The following is an 11,533-nucleotide window of genomic DNA, read 5'->3' as shown; positions in this document are numbered from 1 at the left end:
CCTAAAATAGTTGTTTTGGTCAGATGCTTCGTATGAAATATAAATACAAGATTTATGAAATTGTAATTCTGGCTCGTGCAGCGGTGGAGCACTGATTCAAATTTGTCATCTTGAAACAATAGCAGAAGCAATGCGTGCTGGTAACATAGGCGATTCTTTTTCGTCAACGCAATGAGCAACGTAATTATTTAATTTTTTCGAACTCTTACAACGCTGCTTGTTTTTGAAATAAGTACGCCAAGAAATCTTCCAGCGCAGATAGTAGTGGTATCTCAGTGGAACTTTTGTACCTGTCGAACCCTGAGGCTCGATAATAAAATAGTTTCTCTAACACATCGCGTCTTCACGCTAAATCGCCCACAGAAATGCTGACAGGTATATGCGAGACGCAACAAGGTGGCCGTCTAAACGTGCTTCTCTTTTACTAAAAGTCTGGTACAAAAGTCTGGTACCTTGCTCTCCAAAAAGACCTTAATCTCATTAACAACTGGTGTGGTGCATGGCAAATGACTTTAAATTTATCAAAATGTAACGTAATATCCTTTAGTCGAAAAAAATTAACTGTTGAATTTGATTACACCATAAATAATTCCAACGTGTCACGGTCGTCTTCGTATAAGTACCTCGGCGTTCATTTCACTTCTAATCTTACTTGGGCGACACATGTAACCTACATATCTGCAAACGCATCAAGAACACTGGGATACTTACGTCGAAACCTACGAAACGCGCCAAATAACGTCCGCAAACAAGCTTACTTAACCTTTGTTCGCCCACAGCTGGAATTTGCATCACCCATATGGTCCCCCTTCCAAGCCTATCTCATTAACCAGCTAGAAGCTGTGCAAAACAGGGCGGCACGGTTCATTTCACGTATTTACAGTCGCCCCTCGAGCGTCACACAAATAAAACGTGACCTTTCATTACAGCATCTAGACATACGGCGCACAGTTGCCCTCCTGTCTTTGCTTCATAAATATATTCACGCGTCCAGGCCACCACCCTTCCCACTAACAGCACCATTGCGCATGTCTAAACGACTTCACAATCAGCGAAGCATCACACGCATCTTTGGAAAAACAAAATCATTCAATTCATCGGCTTTGCCTCGCGCCATAGCACTCTGGAATGACCTACCCGACGTCATTGTCAATTTAACTAATCATAAAAATTTTCGCGAGAAATTAATGATACATCTATCTCAATAGCATTTTATAACCTCCTTGAAATCTGTTTTTGTTCTTTGTGCTTTTTTGCGGCTGGGAAATTCTTGTTGTTGCTTGAAGCCCCTCTTTGTCATTTGTGCAGCCACTGTTATTAGTTCCAATGTTATTACTTGCTTTGTATTTTTATTAGTTATTAGTTATTAGTTGCTCTGTAGTTGCTTTGCTTTGTAGTTGCTTTGTATTGTGGCATAAGTATCACCCACTAGCATTCTTTCCTATGTACCCCCCTTACTCTATGCTCCATAATAGAGCCTGTAAGGTATTTAAATAAATAAATATATGCCTCACTAAGGTCCGCTTTTTTTTTTTTTGAGAAGCATGAACCTGCCATTTGATGAAAAAAAAACGAAGAATAAAACTCTGAGTGCTGTGTGAACGCCTGGCATGCTCGAAAAGGAAGTGTTTTTGAAAAAAAAGTGGCGGCTCAATATCTGCTGAAGGGGTCATGGTTATTGCACTCATGCAAGTTAATGATTGGCTAGGCCGCTAAAGCTATCGGAAACTTATAACAGAATGCTAACTTGAGTTACACAAGATTATGCGTTGGGAACGGGAAAATGGGGCTGTGGTACCAAATTTTCGGCTCGTCGTTGAATGAATTCAGCATGTTCAAATTAAAACGAAGCCTTTCAGTGGCGTCTCTTAACACACCTGCAGCTCCGCCGGGAACAACCGCGATATGTCCACAAAAGTTGGGGTCGAGTCTCGCTCGTATTTTCGAGAATGGTTTTTTCAGATGTTAAATGACTTAGGCGCCATGCAATACAATGTACTTGCTGAATCAATTTACCGGGAACGGGTGACCGCCACACGGCGTGTCGCCTGCACTCGCGCCTGTGCGTGGAGCGCGCCAAGCGGCATCGGCGTGCTTCGTTTTGGCTGCCGCTTTTCATACCTCCTCATTACCTATCATCATTCTAGGCACCCGGGAGACGTTTTTCGGCGTGCACATGAGGGCGAAGGCGTGGCCAATACGTGTGACGTCACAAACTTTTTTCTGCGAGTTGTATATTTTTGTTTTCTTTTTTTGTTTATTTTTTATTGCTCGCGCGCGCGCGCGCGCGTGTGTGTGTGTGTGTGTGTGTGTGTGTTTTTGCTGCCAGTTACGTTATATTTTTCCTTCCCTTTTTGTTTTGTGTCCTGAAGAGCAGCGCTTGCGGGCTTGTGTTCATTCGGTCGCAAGCAAGCGCTAGCTACGGCTGACGAGCCGTTCGCGGCTTCTGCCGAACGACTTGGCGAGGAAGAACAACTTGTGCGGCGAGACCTAAAAGAAGCAAGGAAAGCGGATCGGTGCTGGACCGGATACCTCGAGAGCGAGGATGCGCTGAAGCAGTTTGAGCGAGACCTTGCGCGCACAAATGTATCGTTTCAGACAGAGTTGTCGACTGCCTTTGATGTTGAGAAAAGTGAGTATGTTCAGTTTCCCAACTAATTGCCATCTGATCGTTTACATGAAGCAACTATATTATATCTCAGAGCTCCGGCCCCACAGCGCTAACTCTGGACTGTTCCGTTATTTTAGCTGGACGACTTCTGTTCAGCGCCAAGCAGAAAGGCTGCATACTTCCGATCGAGCTCGAGTGCCCATTCAGGATCCTCAGCAAGCGCACCAAAGGTTGTGTTCGGCCGAGAGCGTCACAATGTTCACTGCGAGAAACCTGTGGTATGTGCAGCTGTGTGTGTATGTTTTTCTTGCTCCATTTGTTCCCTTCTACTTTCCCTTATTTACACTGGAACATGAGGTTAAAACCAAGGTGAAAAGCAAAAAAAAAATAGTTTTCCATCTGCAACTCAGCGTGGCTATAACCTGCTCGTTTGCATGTTTTTCAAGGCGCAGGACAGTACTGCTGGTGACTGGTATTGTAAGACCTTCGCTAAAAAAAGAGGAAGGTCCAAGGCACAAAGAAAAAAGGATGTACTGCAAGGATGCACATTAAAACAATTGAAATGTTTCCAGACTACAAGGTAAGCGTGCTAAAAAGTAATTATATGTGGCTTAACAGCGTCAAGTTAAATTGAAGCATCACTAGCTTGTTCGCGTACAGAGCAACAATTGTCGACAGATTAAACAATAATTAACCAGACTGAACACAATGAAACCTTATGTCCACTTTGGTATCACGAACGAGAGCACACTTTTTCATTCATGGAACCACATAAGCAAATTGCACATAAGATGAAGTTTGGATATTAAGACTGTCGTCATTTACCATCATGAAATGACATAATTAAACCCATGAAATGAGAAGTCAGAGCTGCTTTAAAAAATTAGATCATTTAATCAACGTGGTCACTGCTAGGCTGTATTTCTGCTGTATCTGTTGCGATAAATACCAAACATTGTAGTTCGATACCATTGTAGGATACCACATGGTCTCGTCAGGGCCATAGTTCTACGCCTTTCTTCCCTGTTCCTTGTCCATCATATCCCATCCAGTGCCGTCTTGCCCTTCTAGAAGAAATTGATGGTATCCTGGTTGTCAATTTTCAGTCATCAGTATTTTTAGGGGGTGGCAACATATGGGGACATACTTTTGAACAGATATTTGAAGCACCTGCTAGGGCTTTGTAAGACTGCAGTATTGAATGAATGAAATGAAGGGTTGGGTGATCTTTGGGGGGCGGTTATGCCACTCTGTATATTACAGTACTTTGTAAAATCAGCTTTTACACCATCTTGATTGATTGATTTGATTTGTGGGGTTTAACGTCCCAAATTTTACACCATCTTCTCTTACCAGGGTAGGGCTCTTAAAACGCTACAATCAATGGCTTTTGGTGGAAGTCTGAAATGTGCTTGCAAGTTTGCATATTCTTAAAATCTATTTTACCCACTTTTGCGAGTGTTCAGGTATATCTGTGTATATATGTCTCATCAACAACATGCCATTATGTGCGTAGATTTAAACGTTTTCTTGATTTACACTGCAGATTGAGCTTCCTCCAGCGTGTTCTGCCTACAAGAGGAAAGTGGCCTCGAAAGCTACCCTGGCACGTTTGGAGAGGGCGCTAAGTTCAGGCGATGTTTCAGTCACACGTCAGGTGCGGGTGTACGTGAGTTTTTCGTCTATGAATGGCCACACTGCTCACACGTTTGGAATGGCACTGGCCTACGGGCAGGAACCCCGAGGTGTCAGAGAAGATCAACATGTTTGTTCAGCAGGGCACCGCCTCAGTCAGTCAAGTGCAGAAATGCCTGCAGTTTTACGTCGAACATGTCCTGTTTGCTGGCAAGCCTAACCCCCCCCCCTTCATGCAGAGCTTTTTATCCAACTAGAGAAGACATACGGTCACACATACAGTCATGTATCCGCAAGGACAGATACAGTTCTGTGGACCAGGTCAATGCAGGCAGGCTGGTTGAGGAGCTACAAGAAAAGGACCCCGCGGGAAAATACTTTTTTCAGCCCTACAAAAACCAGAGACAGGACGAAACACCTGCACCAGAGATAAATGACGAGGACAACATACTTGATGGCATGGCAAATAAATGCGAACAAACATTGATGTTTTGTATGCAGACTGCATTTATGAAGATGGCCATGGAGAAGTACTCGGGTGATGTCGTGTGCCTGGATGCAACGAACAAAACAACTGACTATTCACTTCCCCTGTTTTTTCTTGTGGTAAAAACACCAACAGGCTACATGATTGTAGGCGTTTTCATTGTTCAGTTCGAAATGTCAGAGTGCATTTCGGCAGCACTTAAGATTTTCAGATCATGGTGCCCTAGTTTCAATCCAGAATATTGGATGATCGATTATTCCCAAGCGGAAATGAATGCCATAAATTCAAGTTTTCCAAAAGGCAAGATAGTTCACAGAGAGCAAGCCTGGGACCAGTGGCTGCGGAAAAAAGAAAATTGCACTGACCGAGATCAGGCATTGTTGTATTTGCGTCAGTTGGCCAGAGCACACACTGCCGAAGAATTCGCCGCAGCGGTCACACAAATGAAGGGCAGCGACCTGTGGGCTACCAGCCCTGCCTTTCAAAGCTGCGTGGAAAGCCACTGGCTCCCTGTGAGTGCAACGTGGGTAACCTGCTTCAGGCCTGGGCTATGCGTTACAACCAACAACGGCACTGAGGCCCAAAACAAAATGCTCAAGGAGCACTATCTCAAGTCGGAAAGTGGCCAACGCAGCTTGACTGGCCGCATCCAGACCCTCAGGACATTTCTCTCAGACAGGGAACAACACTTCCATAGAGAAAATTTGAAAATTTCATCTGATTACAGGCATTATCATGATGCAGTGCCAGAGTACTTGCATAACCGACCACGTAGTGTGGTGCTTCACATCATGAGCAGGCTTGCTGCAGCTGGTGACATCGACCAGAAGTCTGTGACGCCAGGACCCTGCCAAGGCACTTTCCATGTGAAAAGTTCTAGCTCTGAGGAAGTTTCGCATTGTGTAGATTTTGCCGAACCAAGCTGCACCTGTCATGATTTTAGAAAGCACAAGCTTCCATGCAAGCATTTTTGTGCCATCTTTTTGAGTGATAAGGACTGGGGTTTCGACAAGCTTCCCGAAGGGTATCGAAATGGACCTTTAATGGCTCTCGATGATCACGTCATGGCAGAAAGCCAGGGGTCCGAGGAGCATGACACTGGTGATGCTAGCAGTAATTACATAGAAACTGCAATCACCAGTAAGACTTCTGAAAGTGTGCCAGATTTGTAAAGGTCATCTTCTTCCAGTGTGGGCACAATCAAATCAAAAGTACTGAGGAAATTTGATAAAGCAAAAAATCTGGCTTACTACTGCACAGACAGCAAAATTTTAGAGAATGTACTCGAACTTGAAGCTGCAAGAATGCTCTGCACAGCTGCAGTTGGGGCACTCGAGCAAGTGAAGGCCTGAATTTGAGAGGCTCACCAACAAAAGGTTGTTCAGGAACAAAGCGCAGACATAGCCACCATAAAGAACCTGATGTGTTAGAACTGAAAAGATCCACTCCAGCAAGCAAAGAACACTGGAGATCCAAGGGGCGCGTCGGTAGCAAAGCTGAGATGCTGCGAAAAACATACAACAAAGCTCCGTATTGTGAAATATAATGTCTCCATTTGTTTTAAATTAATAGCCAAGTGGAATGAGGTCATGACTGCAGGGCTATGTACATTATTGCCTTGTATAATTTTTTAATTGCTGCAGCTGATTTCCCTTAGCAGTGTTTTCATGGAACTGTTTGATATTTTTGTTTCTGTTATTGTTTCATTTTTTCTTCCGTGCTTTATTTTTAGCCACACTATTCTAGTTAGTTCTAATCATTTCCATCTGTGTATTTTTAACTACTTGTGGTTTGTGAAACAAGTGATGTGACTTCGTGCGCCTTTGCCTATCCAACTGTTCTAATTTATCTCACTGGTACAACCTAAGTGTCTATCCTGCTTCAGAATATGATTGGCATCCATCCTACTATAAGAAAGGAGGAGTTTTTGTTAATAATTTACCTTGGCCTATCCATCGCTGCAGCATGCATTCTTCTAACACACATTGAAATATCCATGTAGTTATGTTGTGCTTCTGTGAAGATGTAATTCACTTCTGTCTTGTGAATGTGTGATGTATTGTTATTACTAGTACTACTATTTCAGCCCAGTAAGATAGTGGTGCTCTTATGTTCAAATGCTTTGTATTTGGGATAAGCGTGACGCTCAGATGTGGTGTTGAACTGCGTAGACTGTTCACCATTGTCTAAGTCGGCTGGAATATTATACACACTTTTTGTCGGATAAAATGAAATTATTGTAATTACCGAAGCCTTGATCAAAAAGTAGCCTCTTCTCAGCTTACACTGTTTGATCTACATTGTTGAATGTATTTAACCTCCATTGTTACCTGCTATCATTTGTACAATTTGTTTTTAAATTATTTGCCTTGTATTTTTGTTCTAGTAATCAAATTCTGTGTGCAAATGTACGTTGTGAATTTGTATTTGTGCCTGAATAAAATGCATTGTGTTGTGTGATTTAGTTTCTTGTTTATGAAGTCAACAATTCGCAATGAGCTGCATTATGATGACTTTTCCCCTAAGATACCGTCAAAATTTTAATTAAAAGTAGAATGAATTAAACATTAGACAGCTTCATTTTTACCAATGTTGGCGATATTATATATTACCTTAGAGTCCCTAAGTTGTAGAAACAAGAAGGTAACGGTAGATCACGTTATCATGAATACAAAAATTCCAGTCACAGTAGCAACAGCCACTCAATAAGAAATTGTCAAAGCAATGAAAACAAGTACAAGTGCCTTATACAATTGTTCTTGGAACAGCACCAATCGTGAATGATGAACATGGTGGAGCGGAGCTTGTTTGAGCATTTTTACGAACCAAACAGAAAGGCAAGTACCTTTAAATCTAAAATAAATGTATGCCAGAACTTCTGCATAGCGCTTGTTTAAAAGGGTGACAGTCGGCTCCAGCTCTTAAACAATGTTAACCAGACCAGATTCTGTCATTATAAATAGGGACAAGATTTGATTTAGTTTTTATTTTAATTATTGTCATACCAGTACTGTCGGAAGCTTCATGAGGGCACACAAAATTGTTACCATCTGCGTATATTTATATGCGATAACCATGGGCAAAATTGTCTGCAGCTGCTGTTGCAATCGGCTACACGACCTGATGGGCAGCAATTTTTTATTCATGACTGGTGGTCGCGCTGGCCCGAGTATTCCGAAGGCGCGTGCAGTCATTCATGTACAGCGACATTCACGGCCGTCCTCTTTAACTGCCCAGGTGCATATATGCTTTGAACAAGTATGGCTAATTATAAAAAAATACGTTGTCAGATTGTGTTTTCATGAAATCATTGCCCTTTTCCTACAACGAGCAATCAATAAATGCAGCAGAGGTCGCGACCTCCAAGGCACCACGAAGTCGCGCACGGCACCACGGCATACTTCGCACCTTCTGTTTCCGTTCCAGTGTAGCTACTTTACGTCATGTTAGCCAACGGAGTTGTTTTAGTTAGCATAGTCCACGGAAGCCTAGGCCCGGTGCGCACAAACGCAACGCGTGCGTGCGCGAGGAAGGAACAAAAAAGAAGGGAAACAAAAATATAACGCGGCTCACAGCAAAAAAAAAGATTCGTGACGTCACACATATTGGCCACGCCTTCGCCCTCATGTGCACGCCGAAAAACGTCTCCTGCACCCTAGGGTGGCTCACCCTAACTGTAGTGGCTAGAAAGGTTTTCCTAGAACGAGGCGACAAAGCTGAAAGCCTCCAGAGGGCGCAACTGCTCACTGGCACGCGGCATTTACGCGTCTGAGTCCGCACTCTGAGGCGTTTGTCGTTGAAAACAAGCTTTGTGGTAACAGTACAAAGTCACGGTGCTTGTTACACAGGGCACCGATAAATTTTAAACGAAGGAGGAAAACTGATATTCAGAGTATATTGCCAAGTTATCTTCATCTGAACAGCACATACAAAAATTAAGCAGTATATATAGCCCGCACGGAACGAAGATGTAGGAGATTCGGGGTTTCAGTCTCAGTTTATTAGCATTCTTTTTCACTCAGTTGCGTTTGAGTATAAAGCCAGGAATATCTATAAATATATAAAGCTGTACATAAATAAAACTAAATACAACAACCAGATAGAAACACGCAAGGACAAGTGTTTTGAGGCAGTGTGTGAGTGAACAGCGAACAACAAAGGACAGGTATACCTCAATGAAATAAACACTAAATAATAAATAAATCATTAAAATGAGCATCAGCAGACAATAAATTGAAATTCATGCACACATGAGCAGTAAGTATTGAACACATTAAACTCTTCCTGCGACAAATGAAATAGATACACTTACATTAACATAATTAATAAAGAAGAACAATAAGTAAAATCTAAGCAATAGCTGAATGCAAACTTTGATTTCTCAATGTCCTAATTTGAAATGAGACTTCGCAAAAACAAAATTAAAACTCCAACAGCAACCCCTCTTACCCCCCTACTCACCCCCCAACTCTCACCCCAGTGACGGCGGCTGTTCTACTCCCTTTCCACGTACGACTTAAGCTTCACATACTGGTCTTCAAAGAACTTTGTCGCTGCTCTTTTCTGGGTACGCAGAAAAGCGCAATAAAGCGGGGGCATTACCCAAATAAACAATTAACAAAGACAATTATCTCAGCTAAAAAAAATGTGACCTGTTGCCTGTGTACATTGTTTCTCTTTTTTACTTTATCCGTCTGGTAGTGCCTATTATGACCATTCCAACCTTTGCCAGCTCAAACATCCACCTTGGAGAAGGGCGGAGGTTCATCGCGGCAGCTTCCCTCTCCAGTAATCCAATGTATGGGGCAGATTTGGCGCCCCCCCCCCCCCCTATTGAGGGCAGCTGTCCGCTCCCCTCCTTCCACCTGCACACACCTGAGCAAATGAGACGCTGATTTTTTAAAAACTTTGTCGCAGCTGCTTTCTGCGTGCGTAGAGAGCAGAATAAAGAGGGTATGTTTACCCGAATAACGACAATTGGTACAGACAGCTTTAAAAAAAACGAAAGGTGCGTACTCTGTTGCATACTTTTTTTTCGTTCGTTGGTACTTTATTGGTCTGGCTGTTACTTGTGGACCATTCCAGCCTTCGTCAGCTGAAACATACAGCCTGATTGGGGGGGGGGGGGGGGGCACGGGTAAATCTGCATCGCGAGATAGTTACCATCCTAAGACAAGTAAATTTGTGTGCACGCGGCAAAAATACGTTGAACTCCTAGTTAGTGCATCTGTAAAAGGCTATATGAATAGTAAAAAGGAGGAGGAGGAGGAATAAATGAGGAAGGACAGGGAGGTTAGCCAGTTCTCAGACCGGCTGGCTACCCTGTACTGGGAAAGGGGGTAAGGGGGATAAAGGATAAGAGAAAAAAGACGTTGTAAAAAAAGGGAGAGAGAAAATCATCAGACGATCCGCGATGCTGCTTACAGTCTGTCTCTTAGACCACTTGCCCGCAGAAAGCGCAACAACGCTCTCAATGCCTTGCGTCCAGAGGACGGTCTCGGCCAGTGTCCTAATACCCTTTCTTCCGACAATTGGCGATTGTATATTCTATCTAAAGCTTTCGGCAGTTCTTTTCTTGGCACGCTGAAGCGAGGACACTCGCAGAGAAGATGGGAGAAAGCCTCTGCGCAGCCACAGTTGTCACATGTCGGGCTGCTGGCCATTTCGATTCGAAATAAATGAGCATTCGTAAAGGCCACCCCAATCCACAGACGGCACAAAAGTGTCTCCTCTGCTCTGGTTATTCCTGATGGAAGATGGAGCTGTAGGTGTGGGTCCAAATTATGAAGGCGGACGTTGGTGAATGCCGGTGAATTCCACTGAGCGAGTGTCAGTTCTCGTGCAAGTGATCGAAGCCCTGCAGCGGCGTCCGTTCTTGATAATGGTATAGCTACACAAGGGACATCGTCATGAGTAGTTCCGGCTGCTTCATCTGCACGGTCGTTTCCATCAATGCTGCAGTGGCCTGGTATCCATTGATACGCTATGTCATGTTGTTTCTCTATAGCCCGGTTACGAAGCAGTCGTATTTCAGCAATTAGCTGTTCGTTTGGTCCATGACGATATGGCGAGGCATATGCGATATGACGATATGGCGAGGTCGGAGAATATTGACCATGTCTGTTGTGGTTCTTCAACTAGAAACTCCAGAGCGGCACGAATGGCGGCGAGTTCTGCTGCCGTGGATTATGTCAGATGCGAGGTTCTGAACTCTATCGTGATGGATTTCTCTGGAATTACCACTGCGCCTGTTGAACTTGTTGAAGTGACCGACCCATCCGTGTAAATGTGAATGCGTCCACTGTGTTTCTCATGCAGAAACAGTAGTGTTGTTTGTTTTAGGGCCAAATTTGACAAATTTTTCTTCTTTTGCATTCCGGGGATGGTTATCAGGGCTTCCAGTGGATGTAAACACCACAATGGTAACGACGGTCTTGCTGCGTGCGTGAAGTTCGTGGGAATCACCGTGCGATGTGGGGCAATAATAGAGCAGAACGCAGAGCGTGGCCTGGAAGTTGGAAGGGAGGCGAGGTGATGCGATTGAATCCGGGTGGCATGTCTTATGTGCGTTCTTAAAGCATCGACACGAATGTAGGTTGTGATAGGGTGTTCATGAGCGATTGTGACAGTCGCTGCTGAGGATGCGCATCTCGGCAGCCCGAGGCATATTCTCAGTGCTTGACATTGTAATGACTGGAGGACGTGTACGTTTGTTATGCGGGCCTTGCCAAGCACAGGTAGGCTGTAGCGCATGAAGCCAAGAAAAAGTGCAGCATACAGTTGAAGCATGGCTCGTACCG

This window comes from Rhipicephalus microplus, chromosome 2 (genome assembly GCF_043290135.1).
Source record: "Rhipicephalus microplus isolate Deutch F79 chromosome 2, USDA_Rmic, whole genome shotgun sequence".
Lineage (NCBI taxonomy): Eukaryota > Metazoa > Arthropoda > Arachnida > Ixodida > Ixodidae > Rhipicephalus > Rhipicephalus microplus.
The sequence above is the reverse complement of the archived record's forward strand: the minus strand, read 5'-3'. Positions refer to the sequence as shown.